Genomic DNA, 13,450 nt, shown 5'->3' with positions numbered 1-13,450 from the left:
AATCCCTGCTGGAGGTGTGCTGGTGTGGACACTGGGTGAGAACGGATTGAGTTTGGCTGTGATGATCCCCATGATTGGATAGATTGCAAACAGTTACCATTAAGGCTCACACATAAATAAAGGCCAATAGAGCAAGGTAGATACTGTTGCCCATAGCATCATACCCCAGAAAACCCTGGTTGCCATTTTGGAGGATGGGCAGGAACATCGGCAGAGCCCAGGTACAGAGGAGTGGGAAGGCCGGGGCAGATGAGCGCCGAGTGTTTGCGACGGAGGTGCGACAGATGAGGGTACAGGGCCCAGAAGAGCCGAGGGCCCAGGGGCAGCACGGGCCAGCCCACACTGTGATATGTGAGCGCGCTAGGTCCGTGCAACAGAGCAGGTCTCTAATCGTCCTGGTTAACCCTTGCCACTGGATAAAGGCCTAGCTCTGTGAAACCCATGTGGTGGCTGGTGTGCAACGGTCACCACACATTAAAAAAAATCACGCACAGGCATCTTCCAGCCCCTCAATTGGAGTTCAGGACTGGAGCATCAGGTCCTTCATCGAAACATCTGTGAACTCGTGGAAGCGAGTCATCCTCGTTCGAGGGATCGCCTATGATGATGACCCCCAGAAAGGAGTCAATAATTTAGAAGAGGGAAAAGAATGATGAGAATAGAAGGGAAAAACCCTTCGTCACAAATAAATCCTCCAAATTCCTAATTAACACAATTATGAAATACTTCAAGAAATAAGGTTAGGGATTCTTGATGATGAATCTCACATTTAGCTACCAACAAGATAAAGTGGTACACAGATGTCACGGAATGTCAGCAGCTACTGCAAACGAGTCACTATTTTAGGATGAGTGAGATTAGCAAGTAAAGCTACAAGGTGACTGATGATTCATAACAAGCTGCTGACAGCACAGCACACTCGCAGAATTAGGCTTTAAATAACTGAAGCAATGTTAGTACAAAGGGGGAAAGTGTCCCAATAGGCCTGATGGTGCATTTTCAAACTTGCATTACATTTATTTTTGTGTCAGTTGTATGTTTGCTTGTGTTAATCTATTAATGCCCTTGCCTGTGTTGCAGGTGATGGGACAGAGGGAACCTGAAACTCCCAAATCATATTGTAGAACAAAGCACCTGCATCGATGTGATGGGTGATTGAATTTTGTATGGGCAGGTAAAGCACATAACACATAAAATAGCATCTCAACTTTTTCACTGTTTCAGCAAACTCTAAAGAAGAAATGTCAACAACACAGGACATCATCATCATAGGCAGTCCCTCGGAATCGAGGAAAACTTGCTTCCATTCGTGAAGTGAGTTCTTTGGTGGCTGAACAGTCCAGTACGAGAGTCACAGACTCTGTCACAGGTGGGACAGATAGTCATTGAGGGTGGGACTGGTTTGCCGCACGCTCTTTCCGTTGCCTGCGCTTGATTTCTGCATGCTCTCGGCGTCGAGTCTCGAAGTGCTCAATGCCCTTCCGGATGCACTTTCTCCACTTAGGGCGGTCTTTGGCCAGGGACTCCCAGGTATCTGTGGTGATGTCGCACTTTATCAGGGAGGCTTTGAGGGTGTCCTTGTAACGTTTCCGCTGTCCACCTTTGGCTCGTTTGCCGTGGAGGAGCTCCGCATAGAGCACTTGCTTTGGGAGTCTCGTGTCTGACATGCGAACTATGTGGCCTGCCCAGTGAAGCTGATCGCGTGTGGTCAGTGCTTCAATGCTGGGGATGTTAGCCTGGTCGAGGACGCTAATGTTGGTGCGCCTGTCCTCCCAGGGGATTTCTAGGATCTTGCGGAGACATCGTTGGTGATATAGCTCCAGCGACTTGAGGTGTCTTCTGTACATTGTCCATGCCTCTGCGCCATACAGGAGGGCAGGTATTACTACAGCCCTGTAGACCATGAGCTTGGTGGGTAGATTTGAGGGCCTGGTCTTCGAACACTCTTTTCCTCAGGTGGCCGAAGGCTGCACTGGTGCACTGGAGGCGGTGTTGAATCTCCGCATCAATGTCTACTTTTGTTGATAAGAGGCTCCCGAGATATAGGAAATGGTCCACGTTGTCGAGGGCCGCGCCATGGATCTTGATGACTGGGGGGCAGTGCCGAGCGGCGAGGAAGGCTTGTGGAGGACCTTTGTCTTACAGATGTTTAGCGTAAGGCCCATGCTTCCGCGTGCCTCAGTAAATACGTCGACTATATCCTGGAGTTCAGCCTCAGAATGTGCGCAGACTCAGGCATCGTCCGCGTACTGTAGCTCAACGACAGAGGTTGGGGTGATCTTGGACCTGGCCTGGAGGCGGCATACGTTAAACAGCTTCCCACTGGTTCTGTAGTTTAGTTCCACTCCAGCAGAGAGCTTGTTGACTGCGAGGTGGAGCATGGCAGCGAGGAAGACTGAGAAGAGGGTTGGAGCGATGACGCAGCCCTGTTTGACCCCGGTCCGGACGTGGATTGGATCTGTAATGGATCCGTTGGTAAGGATCACGGCCTGCATGTCGTTGTGGAGCAGACGAAGGATATTGACAAACTTTTGGCACAGGACAAAAGATATTCTCTCACTCAAAAAAAAATATTCTGTGGTCAGAAACTCTTTCTCTCTACAAATGCTCTTCTGGAATCAACTAGCTACATGTGAATGGATAAAGGATGACACAATCTAGAAATATTCAACAGACTAGTTAGCCCTTTATTATTCTTAAGTCACCCTTATCAATGTAAGTAAATCATTGGCAAATGCATTGGGTACTACAATATATTTAGCTGCTTCTGTAACTGTACAGCCTTGTGTAGTGATTACTGAATTGTATGCTTCACACTGAGGTTTCCACCTGTTCAGTTCTGAACTAGAGTCAGCTTTGTGAGTAGATCGACTGAAGAATTTCTAAAATGCAAACCAGACATCCAGGCTTGCAAAAACGGGTGCACAGGGAATGATCCCCACGCCTGAATAGATATCCCTGAGCCACACGTAATATTGGGATAAGTCCTTAAAGAGGACTGGGAAGGAAGTGACGACAGAAGAGGGGGCGGCTGGAAAAGTGGGTGACCGGGAGAGGGGCCGATCTGGAGGGAGGGTAGGCTTGAGTGGGAGAAAGGGTAGTGGGGTTGATGGAGAAGGAGATGGCAGTGATTAGTGTGGTTTTAATGTGGGGTCGGGAGGAGCAGCCCTGTTGGTGGCAGCCTGCAGCAGTCCCTTTACGGAATGCTTGTTACGCAGCATGTAGACCTGGTTTTCCTGAACTCAGCCAGCATCAAACATTAGGTACATTATTTGAATATGCAAAGGACACCTGTTTCAATCATGGGCCCTGGACCCCTTTTTTGTTGTCCGCACACTTCTGGCTCGTTATAAGCATGTGCCACCTGCCCGCCGTATTGGAGGCTTAGGAGGCTGCTTAGTGCCCTAAAAAGCCGCTGCATCATAGAATGGTTACAGCACAGAAGGAGGCCATTCAGCCCGTCGAGCCTGTGCCGGTTCTCTGCTAGAGCTCTTCAACTAGTTGCACTCCCCCGCCCTGCAAAATCTTTTTCCTTCAGGTACTTATCTAATTCCCTTTTGAAAGCCATGATTGAATCGGCCTTCACCACCCTTTCATGGTCGAATGTTTAGGCCCCAAAGTCTATTATGGTTGTAAATATAGGCCATTTTTGCAATTTTATTTCCAGTTTCCAAAAAACTTTGATCAGCAACAGAACAAACATCAGAACTCAAGCCAAGATCCTACCTTTTCTAGTCTGATTTTGGACTTTGGGGGGGGGGGGTGGGAAGTACAAAAAGTGGTAAATTTATTTATTTCAACTGGGAAAGTACAAACCATAGCAAATCTATATTTAGCAATATAATCAGAATTTACTTCTACAGGAACCACAATTAATAAAAGAGCATGCGTGCTCTTTAGACAGTATTGGTGATTAAGACAGTAACACACTACACTGTAGTCTTGACTGTTCACAGCTAAGAGTCTGTTCTTTCTATTCTGCAGGTGTCTTCAATTAAGTTATCTTTAAAACAAATGAACTAATAGAAGGATATATGAAGATGCATTGGATGTTCTATGTGATAATTATAAATGATTCAATTAATTAGAGAGCATCATGAAAGGATAGTGTGCTCATGCACTATGCGATGTAGTTCCTCTGCGTTTGACACAAATGATTTGGTGGAGCCACCTCATTTCTCCTGCTGTGCAGATCTATAAACACTAATTTCTTTATAACATTTATGTGGATGCACTCTGCTTACATACAGGTAATAGAAAATGTGGGTCCGTGTAATATTTATGCAAGTGCTTATTTTTAATATAGGAGTAGTGAGGCTGTGGTCAGTGGGAGGAGTCACTTGGATTAAATTTGAGGAGGGAGAGGGTAAGGGAAAAGGGGAGGAGAGGAGTAGGTGCACAATGATTGCAAATACAGAGACTGACAGACACACTGGTTGAAACCCAATTAGACATTTAGGAACAAATGAGTGTGCAAATTGAAGTTTCCTGAAAGAGTAGACCTGTTGGTGAAGAGGAGGTGAAATGGTCAAAGGAATCTCTTACAGGAACCCCGTTAGGAAATCTTGCAATGCAAAGCTGCTGCGGCATTTTAAGAATGGATCAGTGAAAAGGACCGAGAGAATTCTTTTTTTCCCCAAAAGTTACTGCCAGTCAGTTCAACAATACTGACTTGCAAAGTGAAGGCACGCTCATAATCAAGGGCAAAGTTTACACAATTTATTATTTTTGATGTTACAACGAATGGTAGGAAAGAGATAAATCTCATTCTGAAAATAGTATTCGCAAAGGTTAATGCATTTTATGTAAAATAAATAAAATTTGTTGGTTCAAAATTGGCTGAGCTTCACCAGAGTGCTCGTCAATCCACCTTCTCGAAGATAGGAGAAACACACATGGGGCACCTGCGAGATCACAATATCCAGTATGAGTAATGAGGGGTCCAATTGCTTTAGCCCCAGGATCACGCTCTCCAGGTCGTCGTGGACATGAGCTCAGCTTATGGGAATGACTGGTGACAGCAAATCCAAGAGAATAATGCAACCCCAATAGTAAAAGCATATAAAATGCCTAAACAGCCTAAAAGTAATTCTCTGTCAATGTTGGGAACCCAGCTTTGGTACTGCAGTGTTTGGAAGAAAAGGTCAGAGCAGGGTTGGGAATGGCACCACGGAGCAGGCAGAGGGGAGCAGAGAGTTAACTGAAGACTCAGAACTCATGGAGAGGCAACAGGAAATGTCAGATAACAGGCTGAATCCTAATGGGTCTGAGGCAGGTGGCACAGTATCATCTGCCTTGAAGATAGAGCTGCCAGGACTCACCAAGAGGTAACTGTAAGGTTCACCAAGCATTACCGGCAGCTGTGATGTAAACAATGTGATGCGCAATTACAATGGGACAAGTTTACATGGACAGTTTCCATTAGAAGTGTGAACATAGGAATTTATAATAGAAAAACATGCACAAATGTGAAACAAAAAATGACAACCAGAAGTAAGGTTCTGTAGAGAGAAAGTGCATGTAAATGCAAAATGTTTAATATATTATATAAATATAGACAGACAGTTGGTGTGGGAAGATGCTAGTAGAGGAAGGGAAGCAACAGGTATACTTGTACTCCCAAGCATGTGAACCGTCACAGTCATGAAGCCTATTCCAGAAGAAGATCTGCATTATGTAGGTGTTAATTCATAGCTAGAAGTTAGGACTATCTTTATTGGAAAATGGAGCTTCAATTTATAGATGAACCAATTTCCTTATGTCACTATAAGTGAAGTACTGACTTAGTTCAAGACTGTGCCAACTTTATGATTAATAACGAACATTAGGGGCAATTTCCACTAGGGGAATCACTGGACAAGCCACTGTTGCCACTCTGCTGCCCCACTGCATAGCTGGGCTATTTACTCAACAAGACTGGACTTTGGGGCCAACCACATGCCCAAGCTTATGAGGATGGTCTCTCCAAATTGACTAGTTTTACAAGAGCGCTGGATCACATTGCCAGCACATGTGTATGTACAGGTCAGCCAAGCTCCCAGAAGCCCCCACTCCCTCTACCTGAGACGCCGTGTACAGAATGCTCCCCTCCACAAGTTAAACAAAAAGTAGGGACTTGGGGAAATCCGTTTGCACTCAGTGCTGCTGCTAGGATGACTAGCCAAGTTGGGACAGTGTGTGCTAAGATACACAGGGCCAGGCAGCATCAATGCAAGGACTAGGTCGGTGAGTGAAGTAGTGCATCTGTAAACATGACTGAGTGCATTGTCTGTGATACATAATATCAATAAAGTACCTAACTGTTTCTGCCACTTTGGGCTGAATGTTAATGGGGAAGGCGGGCTGGGTGGAGGGACTCCGAAGCAGTCGGAAACCCGGGAGAACTGTTTCCCGCAGGTCCTGCCGAATTTAACAGCAGGGCCTGAACTGCATGGGAAGCCTGTTTCCCTTCCGCAGCCAGCTAAATTGAGAGGATGGCTGGCTCCAGGCGGGTAGGCCTGCTGCACTAGGCCGCACAGATGAGGGAGGGAGGGATCGCATGGGGGCCAGGGAGCGGCCGGAGGAGGGGCGGGGGTGTATTAGCAATCACAGGCTTGGATAAGCATCGGGGAGGGGCTTGGGTGTCTTAAGAAGATAGTGATCGTGGGCCTCATAGAGGGGGGGTCTCTGGTCATGGAGGTGGTTATGCAGGGTCCTTGTATTCAGCACCTACCTCCTGGATCCAGCAGTTCTCGTTTTGCATTAGCTCGAGGGTTTCACGAGGTGTGCAAAACCCGACCAGTTAAATACAAAATGGAGTTTAAAGCAGAGGCTTCCAGCCTCATTATAATATTTAAATAGACAACCTGCCTTCTGGCAACGGAATGGCTGCCTGACTTCACGTCCCCCATCTTAAAACCAGAAGTAGGCGGGTTCATGTTGGGATTCATATTTTTAACACTTTAACTTCCCATCCGACCCCAACCCATCCAGTCTTTTAGGTAAAAATGTCCCCCTTTGTCTCTTCCTAGCAATCCAGTTGGCCATTATTCAGAGTATAACCACTCACTTTTAGCGACAAGGGCCTTGTTTAGTTTAGTGTTAACAATTATCATAATTGCAAGGAGAAAGTTGAGGAGGACTTTAATCCTTAATGTGAGTCAGGTGTGTATTTTATATTCTTACATCTGGGAATTTTACTTTACACACTGTTTGTTGTGTTAACATTTCCATATTACAAGTACCAATTTGATTGTTGCGGTCAGGCCTACAATGAGGCTGTTTACATGAAGTCAAGATTTCTAATGCATTTATCTGTGGTTGATGCTTTGTCAATTAGTTTTTGTGACAGCAAAAGATGCGAGATTTTATCTACCAAAAATTAAATTTGATCAATGAACTAATTTTTTTTTAGGGTTTGTTACCAGATAAACACCAGTAGCCATTTTGTGTAAATTATTTTTTTTTTTAATTAAAAATTGTTGGCAAACTTTCCGTTTGTCAAATTTTAAAAAAGTTGGCTATCAAGCATCTTCATTCCAAATTGAGCTTCTGTAGATAATGACTGGGCAGAGACAGCACTCTTGTTAAAACTGCCCAATCCCATCATGTCAATCAATTCAAGAATTATGGGTGGAATTCTCTCCCACTGACTACGAATAGAGAAAAAATTCTATCCTTGGTCATTAAAATGCTAAAACTGGTCAACACATTGGTCAACAGAAAAATCTGTTCCAGCTCATCAGCTTCATGTAAATGGCCTCAGTGGGAGTTTCTCCACAGTTGTGAGTGTTAGAAGTGTTATTTAATGGGGTTAAAGTTAGATGGACATTACTTCACACACACATATATTTATTAGAGGACTGAAACATACTCTTTAAGAAACTCCGACAAAGTCAGATGCTGCAGCGAGTCTGCTAGCTCCGAACAGCCTTCCTCATCAGCTGACTGCGACCGTTTGCGAAAACTAAGTTCCCTACAGAAAATGATAAATTCCTGAAATGTGCTGCATTAAACAGAACTGCGGAATAATACATTCATATGATGCAATTATCACCTTGTTTATAACTGCTACAGATTATCTGTAACAGAAATTTGTTTTCAAACATGGGGTAGAACTCCTGTGCAGACTTATAAAACCTCCTTTGTGAAATTCAGAGTAAATTTCCATGTTAGTGGTATTGGTTTACTGGATCATGTTGGCCCAGAATTTGCGGTCAGCAGCGGAGACGGCGCTCGCCACTGACCTTGAAGAAAGCTTCCCGCAAAGATCTAGCGATCTTTGTGGGGTCAATTTCAGCTCTCCCGACCTTAATTTGAATCTGGGGCCGAATCAAGCGAATCACCAGTGTCCAGCAACAGTGATGTCTTCATCAGCAATCACATTGAACAATCTTTCATAGACAGCAAACCAGGAAGTAAAGCACAGAGATTATAATTTACTTAAAAAAAATTAGAGAGCAAAATAATTAGGAATGTACACATAGGATTAAGGTATCACAAACAAACTTTAAAGAAATATAATAAAACTTAATCATATTAATGGAAAAAAAGACATTCGATAAATATAAAATTAGTTTTTCAGTGCCAGAACAGCTGTTCAGCAGTCAGTACACTGTTAAAAACCCAGTTACACCTCTTTCAACAAAGCTTAACATTTTAGGGGGGCGTTAAACAGCAATATTCCATTTCCATTACCTAGACACTGACTCCATCCCTCTCCCCAACTCCTGTCTGAGGCTGAACCAGACTGTTCGCAATCTTGGTATCATATTTGACCATGAAATGAGCTTCCGACTACATATCCACAGAGTAATTAAGACCGCCTATTTCCACCTCCGTAACATCACCCATCTCCGCCCTTACCTCAGCTCATCTGCTGCTGAAGCCCTGATCCATGCCTTTGTTACCTCTAGACTATTCCAATGCACTCCTGGCTGGTTTCCTATATTCTACCCTACGTAAACTAGAGGTGATCCAAAACTCGGCTGTCCATGTCCTAACTCGCATCAAGTTCCACTCACCCATCACCCCTGTGCTCGCTGACCTAAATTGGTTTCTAGTTAAGCAACGCCTCGATTTCAAAATATCCTGATTTCCCTCCATGGCCTCGCCCCTCCCTATCTCTGTAATCTTTCCAGCACAGCAACCCCCCCCCACCCCCACCCCTTGCAAGATGTCTGCGCTCCTCTAATTCTGCCCTCTTCAGCATCCCTGATCATCATCGTTCAACCATTGTTGGCCGTGCCTTCTGTTGTGTCCGCCCCAAACTCTGGAATGCCCTGCCTAAACCTCTCTACCTCCTTCAAGATGCTCTTTAAAACACATCTCTTTGACCAAGCTTTTAGTCACCTGCGCTAATTTCTACTTAGGCGGCTCGGTGTCACATTTTTATCGCATAATACTCCTGTGAAGCGCCTTTGGACGTTTCACTACGTTAAAGGCACTATATAAATACAAGTTGCTGTTGGTGTTGTAAAAGGGGAGGTTTGTCAGTTCGAGTGATTTAAATTTATTGCTGGCTCTGGGGAGTTCCACAGCCCAGCATGTGGCGGAGCAGGGAATGAGTAACCGCAACTTCAGGATTTCCGCTTTTATCTGCACATGCACTAAATCCTGAAGTTGCTGCCAGTTTCAGAGGGGTAATGACAACAAACGCTGACAGTTTTGCCGTCATTACCAGCGCAAAATCTGGGCCAATAACCTAGATAATTCAGTTAAATAAGAACATAAGAGGAGCAGGAGTAGGCCACCCGTTCCCTCGAGCCTGCTCCGCCATTTAATAAGTCCATGACTGATCTGATCATGGACTCAGTTCTACTTCCCTGCCCGCTCCCTAGAACCCTTTATTCCTTTATCAAAAATCTGTGTATCTCCGCCTTAAATATATTCAATGACCCAGCCTCTACAGCAAATAGATTAACTGACCATTTATAGCTACCTATTATGCTGAATATCAAGTGTTGATTAACGTTACTCAAGGTTTGTTGCGAGACCTATATTCACATACATAAGAACATAAGAAATAGGAGCAGGAGTAGGCCATACAGCCCCTCGAGCCTGCTCCGCCATTTAATATGATCATGGCTGATCCGATCATGGACTCAGGTTTACTTCGCTGCCCGCTCCCCATAACCCCTTATTCCCTTATTGGTTAAGAAACTGTCTAACTCTGTCTTAAATTTATTCAATGACCCAGTATCCACAGCTCTCTGAGGCAGCAAATTCCACAGATTTACAACCCTCAGAAGAAATTCCTCCTCATCTCAATTTTAAATGGGCAGCCCCTTAGTCTAAGACTATGCCCCCTATTTCTAATCTCCCCTATCAATGGAAACATCCTCTCTGCATCCACCTTGTCAAGCCCCCTCATAATTTTATATGTTTCAATAAGATCACTTCTCATTCTTCTGAATTCTAAATGAGTGGAGGCCCAACCTACTCAACCTTTCCTCATAAATTAACCCCCTCATCTCTGGAATCAACCTAGTGAACCTTCTCTGAACTGCCTCCAAAGTATATCCTTTCTTAAATATGGAAACCAAAACTGCACGCAGTATTCTAGGTGTGGCCTGACCAATACCCTGTATAACTGTAGCAAGACTTCCCTGCTTTTATACTCCATCCCCTTTGCAATAAAGGCCAAGATTCCATTGGCCTTCCTGATCACTTGCTGTACCTGCATACTAACCTTTTGTGTTTCATGCACAAGTACCCCAGGTCACGCTGTACTGCAGCACTTTGCAATCTTTCTCCATTTAAATAATAACTTGCTCTTTGATTTTTTTCTGCCAAAGTGCATGACCTCACACTTTCCTACATTATACTCCATCTGCCAAATTTTTGCCCACTCACTTAGCCTGTGTACATCCTTTTGCAGATTTTTTGTGTCCTCCTCACACATTGCTTTTCCTCCCATCTTTGTATCATCAACAAACTTGGCTACGTTACACTCGGTCCTTTCTTCCAAGTCGTTAATATAGATTGTAAATAGTTGGGGTCCCAGCACTAATCCCTGCAGCACCCCACTAGTTACTGATTGCCAACTCGAGAATGAACCATTTATCCTGACTCTCTGTTTTCTGTTCGTTAGCCAATCCTCTATCCATGCTAATATATTACCCCCAACCCCGTGAACTTTTATCTTGTACAATAACCTTCTATGTGACACCTTGCCAAATGCCTTCTGGAAGTCTAAATACACCACATCCACTGATTCCTCTTTATCCACCCTGTTCATTACATCCTCAAAGAACTCCAGCAAATTTGTCAAACATGACTTCCCCTTCATAAATCCATGCTGACTCTGCCTGACCGATATGTACAACAAACACTGGTAAAGCCACTCCCAAGTTACTTTGTACAATTCTGCTCACCATACTATAGCAAGGATATCCAGGCACTGGAACAGTGCAGAGAAGGTCAACCAAACTGAAATCTCATTCAAGGCAACTGAGCTTTGAAGCACAAACTTTCGGACCAGGAATACAGGCTCAAGAGTAGAAGAGAGATGCAGGCAGTATAGATTTAACTACTTTATTCAGAGGTTGGTGAACATGTGGAATGGATCTCCCGTAGAGGCAGCAGAGACAGATAGTGGAAAATATTATGGGAAAATTAGATGAATATTTGAGATAGTGCGTGATTGCGAGCTATCAAATTTTTGGGACTGGCCTAACAGACTGCAGATTCTTTTCTGGCAGCATTTAACATGAGAAAAATAAGATTCTAACATTCTAAAGGGAACTATTGAATGGGTATGCATTAGCAAAAGTGGAATGGAAAAAGATTCAAATTGGATTATTAATCATTCAGTAAAAGTAAGCAATCAATGAGAAGCTGTGTTCAACACAGCTAATTAAGTATTTGGATATATCTGAAGGGTATTTGGCTATAATCAGAGTATTTAAACTGCACGTCTCATTAGTATGGCCATACTTGTTATGCAGCCTTCAAATTATATAGTTCCTCGACTTCTCTGTCTCCATTTCTGGGGATAGGCTATTGACACACATTCTAAGTCCACTGACTCTCACAGCTACCTGAACTACACTTCCTCTCACCCCACTTCCATTCTCCCAGTTTCTCTGTCTCCGTCACATCTGTTTTGATGACGCCATGCTCCATACTAGTGCTTCCGATATGTCTTCCCTTTTCCTCAACCGAGGACGCCCCTCTACCGTGGTTGGCATGGCTCTCGACCGTGTCCATTCTATTTCTCGCACTTGTGCGCTCATCCGTTCCCCCTCCCTCCCAGAACCACAATAGGCTTCTCCTTGTCCTCACATTTCACCCCACCAGTCTTCCATGTTCAACACATCATCCTCCGCCATTTCCGCCACCTCCAGCATGATCCCACCACCAAACACATCTTCCCCTCCACTTCCCTTTCAGCATTCTGAAGGGACTGCTCCCTCTGTGACACCCTGGTCCACTCCTCAATCACCCCCACCAGCCCCTCCCCTTCCCACGACACCTTCCCGTGCAAGTGCAGGAGATGCAACCAACTGACTTTTATCCCCTCCCTTCCCGCTGTCCAGGGCCCCAAACACTCCTTCCAGGTGAAACAGCGATTTACTTGTACTTCTTTCAATTTAGTATAACTGTATTCACTATTCACAATGTGGTCTCCTCTATATTGGGGAGACCAAACGCAAATTGGGTGATCGCTTTGCAGAACACCTCCGTTCAGTCCGTAAGCGTGACCTCGAGCTTCCAGTCGCCTGTCACTTTAATTCTACACTCCACTCTCACTCTGATCTCTTCGGCCTCTTACACTATTCCAACAAAGCTCAATGTAATCTCGAGAAACAGCACCTCATCTTTCGATTAGGCACTTTACAGCCTTCCGGATTCAACAATGAGTTCAACAATTTCAAACCATAACCTCTGCCCCTATTTTACTTCTTTTTCTCTTTCCCATGGCCGCTGTTGATGGTTCTGCCATTTCCATTCACACCCTATCTAGACTCAGATTCTATTTCTTAACTTGTTCCATCACCATCTCCTTTTACTATGCACCATCACCCCTTTTGTCTCTTAATCTCTTCTGCCTTCCATCCTATCACAGACCTTCCCTTTTGTTTTTTCCTCCCCTCCTTCCTCTCCCTGCCCCTACACTTGCTTAAAAACCTGTTACATCTCCAACTTTTTCTGTTCTGAGGAAGGGTCATTGACCTGAACTGTTACTCTGTTTCTTTTTCCACAGATGCTGCCTGACCTGCTGAGTACTTCTAGCATTTTCTGCTTTTATTATTAATTATATAGTTAAACCTGATTACTACTTATAATTACTCTCCTCCGCCAGAAGATGAATTTGAAGACTAGGGTTGAACTAAAAAAAACCTGGAAACATTAATGTTGACATACTGTGATCTGGGTAGACAGATGAAGCCGCTTTCTCTGTTTCAAGGCACATTGTACCAAAGCACAACATTGGCATTGTGTGCACCTTGAAACTCAAATGAAATTC

At 44.3% G+C, this 13,450-nt stretch overlaps 1 protein-coding gene across 1 annotated transcript in view; it reads right to left on the bottom strand.

The window, feature by feature from the left end:
- Window positions 1-13,450, bottom strand: part of arhgef28a (Rho guanine nucleotide exchange factor (GEF) 28a) — a 484,332-nt gene that overhangs the window by 243,401 nt on the left and 227,481 nt on the right. The window lies entirely within an intron of this gene.

The sequence above is a fragment of the Pristiophorus japonicus genome, chromosome 1, assembly GCF_044704955.1.
Source record: "Pristiophorus japonicus isolate sPriJap1 chromosome 1, sPriJap1.hap1, whole genome shotgun sequence".
Taxonomy (NCBI): Eukaryota; Metazoa; Chordata; class Chondrichthyes; family Pristiophoridae; genus Pristiophorus; species Pristiophorus japonicus.
This window is presented reverse-complemented; position numbering and strand designations above follow the sequence as displayed.